Raw genomic sequence first — 7,224 nt, 5'->3', positions numbered from 1 at the left:
TAACTGTATTTAGTTTTGCTCCATATTAAAATTCTATCAGAACAATAGTAAAGACATAAGCCAACAAGGGCAATAAGAAAACAGAGAAGATAAGCAATAAATTTTGGAAAGTGGAGCCATCTTGCCAGCTTAGTTGGTGGAGCATGCAACTCTTGATTTCAGGGTTGTTAAGTTCAAGCCCCACATCAGGTGTAGATTGCTTAAAGATAAACTCTTTAAAAACTTTTGGAAAGCGGAAAATTAATGGATGAATAATAAAGCCAATAGTACATACCAGTTTGCATTCATCCAAGGGATGAATCTGGATTACAGGGTGCCTAAGATCAACGATAGATATCCAAAATCCAAATCTCTCCACGTGCCCTCCAAAAAACCATACAGTTAAACAAGAACAAATAAAATCTCAAAAAGCCCATGACTTCAAGATATCTAGAAGAAAACACTACAAACTTCAAGTTCCTTAAAAATAGAAATTTAAAAACAAATTTCAGCAGAGCTATCTCTTAAGTTTCTACAGTAATCCTTTGTGGAGAACTAAGAGTCCAGAAAAATTGAGAGTAGGTGATTAGAGGACCTAAGATTGTGCTAAAAACAAAACTCATGGAAAGAGCTCATCTGAAGTGCAAAAATATTGAAAAAGAATTTGGATCAGAATGCTGTATACAAAATACTGGACTTAGTGTGTGAAAGTTGATGTGGCAATCTCAGAAGTAACTGGTTCTTGAGTATGAAAATGCAGTCACTATGGGGATTGAATGGTGAAGAAAAAAGAGTGAGGGAAATTTAGGATTTAGGATCCTGCACACAATAGAGAAATAAAAATATTGAAAGACATGTAATCCTACCCCCAACTCTCAGACACATAGAACAAAAACTTGAAAACCTACAGTTCATTATCTATCATGAACAAAGACAAAAATCCTTAAGAGAATATTAGAAGACCAATTCTAGCAACATGTAAAAAAGATAACATCCTCCTCAAGTGTGGTTCATCTCATGAATTTAAGATTGCACTAAGATTTAAAGTCACCTGTTCAAAAATTCTTAGCAGACCAAAAATAGAAACGAACTTTTTAATAAAGTGTATTTATGAAAAAATATATAACATAATATTTAATGGCAAAAGACTGAATTATTTCTCCCTAAGATCAGGAACATGGCAAGAATACCCATTCTCACTACTCATGTTCAACATTCTACTAGAGGTGCTAGCAACTGCAACAAGGCCAGGAGGAAAAAAAAAACCAGTATACATTTTGGGAAGGAAACAGTAAACGTATCCTCCTTTGCAGTTAACATGATGTATATGTATAAAAATCTCATGATGTCTACACAAACTACTAGAATGAATGAGCCTAGCAAAGTCACAGCATACAAGGACAATATTCAAAAATGGGTTGTACATTTTATATGAAAATGGTTTAATAATATAATAGTGAAACTTAGAAGCTAGTAAAATTAACAAAGTAAAAAAACAAAAACAAAAATGGGTTGTATTCCTATATACTAGCAATACAATTTAGAATAGCTGGAAAGTATGACATACTTAGAAGTCAATGCAATAAAATATTTGTAGGACATGTATACTGAAACTATAAATTATGGCTGGAAAAATTTAGGAAAATTTAAATCAATGGAGATTTGAAGAAACTGAAAAACCTATTGTAAATTTTATAGAGAAATGCAAAGGACCCAGAATAGCCAAAACAATTTGAAAAAGAACAAAGTTGGAAGACTTATACTGATTTCAAGATTACCATAGCACTATGGTAATCCAGACATTGTAGTATTAGCATAAATATAGACGTGTAGAGGGGCTCCTGGGTGGCTCAGTCGGTTGAGTGGCCAACTCTTGATTTCAGCTCAGCTCATGATCTCAGGGTCTTGAGATTGAGCTCTTTGTCAGGCTCCACACTCAGTCGGGAGTCTGCTTGAGGATTCTCTCTCCCTCTCCTTCTACCTCTCCCCCTGCTCTCTCTCTCAAATCTTTAAAAAAAAAAAAAAGCCACGTAGATGAATGGAATAATATAGAAGCCCTTCAGATACATCCATACATAATATGACCAATTAGTTTTCTACAAATGTGTCAAAATAATTCAGTGGGGAAAAGAAAAGCCTTTTCAACAAATGGTGCTGGAACTAGTTATCCATATGGAATAAAATAATCTCTCACCTTTACCTTGCATCAGCTTGGATGCAATACTCTATAAAGATGAGGTGCTATCCTTAAGGATTTTCTATTCTCATTGAATCAAAGACTTTTGTAAGGTGTTAATGGCTCCAAATGGAATAAAACATGGGCCTGGGAATCAAGGAGTGGGAGCAGAAGTAAGCCTTCTGACTTCTAATGACCCATGAGGAGACTCTGTGCTTCTCATCCCCACAAATCTAGATTCTTTGGGGTCCTAGTCCCCCAAATGGGCACATTTCCATCAGAAGACACATCAAGAGTCCCACTGAGTTTTAAGATATAGGTGTTTCCTGGACACTTTGGTTTCCTATCTATCTATCTATCTATCTATCTATCTATCTATCTATCTATTTATTTTAACTTTGGTTTCCTTTTGTTCAGGGACTAGCAGGCAAGGAGTCACTATCTTGTGAGGAGTAATTGATCCAGATTATTAGGGAAAGGTACAGCTAGTATTCCATAATGGGGACAGGAAGAAATATGTATAGAATCCAGGTGATCTACTTGGGCATTACTTGGACTCCTTTGCTCAACTGTGACTGCAAATGGACATAGAAATTATAGCCTGAGAAGTATATGGTTACCAGAGGCTCGGCAGTTGTAATTCAGTCATTCTTTAAGACTAACCACCAAGCATGAGAATGCAAACTAGTGTAGCCATTCTGGAAAACAGTATGGAGTTTCCTCAAAAAGTTAAAAATAGAACTACCTATGACCCAGTAATCATACTACTAGGTATTTACCAAAGAATACAAAAATGCCAATTTAAAGCAATACATGTACCCTGATGTTTATGGCAGCAGTATCTACAAGAGCCAAATTACAGAAATAGCCCAAGTATCCATCAACTGACGAATGGATAAAGATGTGTTATATATATAATGGAATATTATATAGATAATGGAAAATTACTCAGCCATTAAAAAGAATGAAATCTTGCCATTTGCAACATCATGGATGGAGCTAGAGAGTATTATGCTAAGTGAAAATAGAGAAAGACAAATACTATATGATATCACTCATGTGGAATTCAAGAAACAAATAAGCAAAAAGAAAAAAAGAGAGGCAAACTAAGAATCAGGCTTTCTTTTTAAAGATTTATATTTATTTATTTGACAGAGAGAGAGTGAGCAGAGGGGAGAGGTAGAGGGAGTCCCAAGCAGACTCCATGCTGAACAACAGTCCATCTCACAACCTGAGATCACGAACTGAGCTGAAGAGTTGGACACCTAACTGACTGTGCCACTCAGGCACGCCAGAAACAGACTTTTACTATAGAAAACAAACTGATGGTCACCAGAGGGGAGGTGGTTTGGGAGGTGGGTGAAATAGGTGAGGGGGATCAAGGAGTGCACTTGTCGTGTTGAGCACTGGCTGATGTCTGTAAGGGTTGAATCACTATATTGTATACCTGAAACTAATATTACACTGTATGTTAACTAAGTGGAGTTTAAATAAAAACTTTAAAAAAAAAAAAAAAGACTAACCACCACCAAGCAAGCCATGGGACTTGGTAGCTGAGTAAAAGAAATCTAGCAGGGATAGAAGAGAAAGAAGATTATGAATATCACTTGTGGCCCTGAGACAAACTGCAGAGGCTAACTTTTCCCTACTAAGTTTTCCCTCAGGAAGAGGAACACCCTCAGGTGCTTTAAAAAAGGCCCAGCAATATCTAACCCTCATGGGTAATTCTCATTCCACAGCTCCTCACTAGTTTGGCCAAGGAGTTGTTGGGCCTGCATCACAGTTCCACCTCTTTCTTGCATCTTAAACTCCATCTCAGAATCTGCTGATGCAAAATGTGTAACTGGACCTACAGAAATCTTCTCAGCGTGACAGACTCCTAAATAATTTTTGTGAGATTTATCTCCCAACTTCGGGCATGCATTATTTACTTAGGCATCCGGGAAATTTCTACTTTATGCTCCCTAGGTCCCAACAGTATGATGTCATCAAAATAATGAACAAGATGATGTATGGAATTTCATAATAAAGAGTAGGAAACTTTATTTTACTATGTCACAGAGGAGGACTGACACAGCCCTAGAGTAAAACACTAAAAGTATAATGCTATTTCTACTAGGTAAAGGCAAACTGTATCTGATTTCCCTTATTCATTAGAAATGAGAAAAAATTTTGGGGGCACCTGGGTGGCGCAGTCGTTAAGCATCTGCCTTCAGCTCAGGGCGTGATCCCAGCGTTCTGGGATTGAGCCCCACATCAGGCTCCCTACTCTGCTAGGAGCCTGCTTCTTCCTCTCCCACTCCCCCTGCTTGTGCTCCCTCTCTCGCTGGCTGTCTTTCTCTGTCAAATAAATAAATAAAATCTTTAAACAAAAAATGAGAAAAAATTTTGCACCCACCAGACAAGTTAAGGGGGATAATAATTACCATGTGGATGAAAGTCCAAGCAGAAAACAGATGGCCTACTGAAATTGAGTAATTTATTTTTTTATTTTTTTAAATATTTATTTTAGAGATAGAGCAAGTGAGTGCATGGGGCAGAGGGAGAGGGAGAGGGGAAGCAGACTCCCCTCTGAGCACAGACTGGATGTAAGGACCCCGAGATCACGACCAAGCCGAAACCAAGAGTCCCACACTTAACTGACTGTGCCACTCAGGCGCCCCCTGAAACCGAGTAATTTAAAGATTTATGAAGATGTGGGAAGGGAAGGGTTTAAGGAAACCACAAGGTATCGGTAGCAACAGAGGTGAGCTGTCACCAATCCTGGGCCTGAAGTGGCAAGAGGAAGAACTTCAATTCCTAGAAAGTGTATCTACATGGAGAAGGCCTATGACAGGAGCTGTGGGCAACAGTGAGTCCACAGCATGAAAGCCAAGAGAAGGAATACCTTGACTTTACTTTCCTGTCACCCTCTTATCTTATGCTACTATTTCTGGCTAGCCAAACTTACCCAGAAGTCAGAGGGCTAGTGAACACACTGAATGTCCTCTTACGTGAACAGTACTACCTGTAGACCAGAGCAAGACAAGACCCTTCCTTGGGTCCCATGCTTGAAAAATGCCCACAAAACATGAATCCATTAAAAAAATTAATATTAAAGAACACATGGGCAAATCAGGGTTTGGTGGCCTATCAGGATTTAGTGGTCAGTATTTGTACAGTGAAACCAAACTTTCAATATTCACTCTCTTAGTGAATACTGCTCAGGCTTTTGGGAAATACTTCACATCTCATGTCTTTTATCTTTGAAATAAAATGTGACTGCGTCCAAGTGCTATTGAGGTTTGTAGGTTGTGCTCCTGCTAAAGTTGGAGAAGAATATATGAGTGGAAAGAGGATTCGAGCAAGCAGATAGAATAGTTAAATTAATTTGTCAAGTCTTTGTTCTGAGTAGCATAAACACAATAGATTCTTGCCTAATGAAATATCATTTCCCAGCAGTGCTGAGCAATCATTTTCTTCTTCTCTTCAGGTTCTAATTAATGAACTAGAAGCACTCAAGAATTATTGAGAAGCACTCAATGGTCACAATAGGCAGCTTAGGAACAATTTTCTATATTAAACTATTCTTACATTTTAAATAGTATATATGCTGATCTAGACATAATAAGAGCAAAATGTGGTACCCATTCTTTATATTACTGCACAGATATAGTCATTGCTTTGAGAAATGGTGAAAAATCACAATGTAAGTGAGATACGATGAATGTATGACTTCCTGCAATAAAAATGTTATCGTCTGCAATAATTCCATTACGGTCGAATACAATAGGTAAAATTCATGGTTCATTTCTGTGAATCTAAATATTACTTTTAAATTTTTATTGATAGGGCCACCTGGGTGGCTCAGTCAGTTAAGTGTCTGCCTTCAACTCAGGTCAGGATCCCAGGGTCCTGGGATTGAGCCCCATGTCAGGCTCCCAGCTCGCGGTGAGTCTGCTTTTCCCTCTCCCCTTGCTTGTGCTCTGTCTCTCTCTCTCAAATGAATAAATAAAATATTTTTTAAAATAAAATAAAATTTTATTGATAATTCCAGTTGCTACTGTCTCAACAAAGCAATATTTCTCCAATTTAAAAGAATTAGGGGTGTCTGGGTGGCTCAGTCAGTTGGGCATCTGCCTTCAGCTCAGGTCATGATCCCAGGGGCCTGGGATCCAGCCCCACTCCCCCCACTTATGCTCTCTGGGGCTCTTTCTCTGTCAAATAAATAAATAAAATCATAAAAATAAATAAATAGATAGATAAATAAATAAATAAATTTTAAAACTATCCTTTATATGAATTATGCCTCAATAAACCTGAAAAGATTATTTTTTAAAAAATCTATCCGAGAAATACTATGACCCAAGGCAGGCTAATTTGGCATTAGTGCCAATAGAACACAAAAGATGTGAAAATCTTGATTATTAAAATAGGGATATTGCTGAAGTGAAGGGAAGAAAATTAACTTTATGGAATAAATAATTTGTGAATTATGTGTCTATATTTTAAGTTTTGCCCAAACACACTAGAGCATTATAGAACACCCAGACATCTGCAATGGTTAAGTTCAGCTATCTTTGTTAGTTTATTGAACTTCAATCATAAAAACCATCGCTTTACACATGTTTTAATTTTATCATTATGAAGGTGTATTTTTAGGGCAGAAAGACAGAATATCTCTTATGTAACAGTTTGTTAAGTTCCTTTGTGAGTTGTAAGTATTTTGACATGTCAACAAAATCCATACCAACATCCCCATCTCCCTAAACCTGTAGACTTCTTTCCTCTACAGCAAGAACCAACAAGCCTTTTCCTGTAAAGGACCAGATAATAAATATTTTAGGCTTTGAGAGCCATAAGGTCTCTGCTGCAATGACTCAATTCTGCCATTGTAGCATGAAAGTAGATCTATCTGGCATCTCAACTAGAATGTCTCGGCCAGTATTGAATCCAGGCTTCATCTAACCAAACAAGCACATTCAGATCCAATATCAGGTGCTCAAGCTAACACTAAAATCTCAAATCCTGCATGAATGAAACTATATTAAATATACTTGGCCCTTACTAGCCTTTATATATATATATAT

This window comes from Ursus maritimus, unplaced genomic scaffold (genome assembly GCF_017311325.1).
Source record: "Ursus maritimus isolate PB19 unplaced genomic scaffold, ASM1731132v1 scaffold_1, whole genome shotgun sequence".
Lineage (NCBI taxonomy): Eukaryota > Metazoa > Chordata > Mammalia > Carnivora > Ursidae > Ursus > Ursus maritimus.
The sequence above is the reverse complement of the archived record's forward strand: the minus strand, read 5'-3'. Positions refer to the sequence as shown.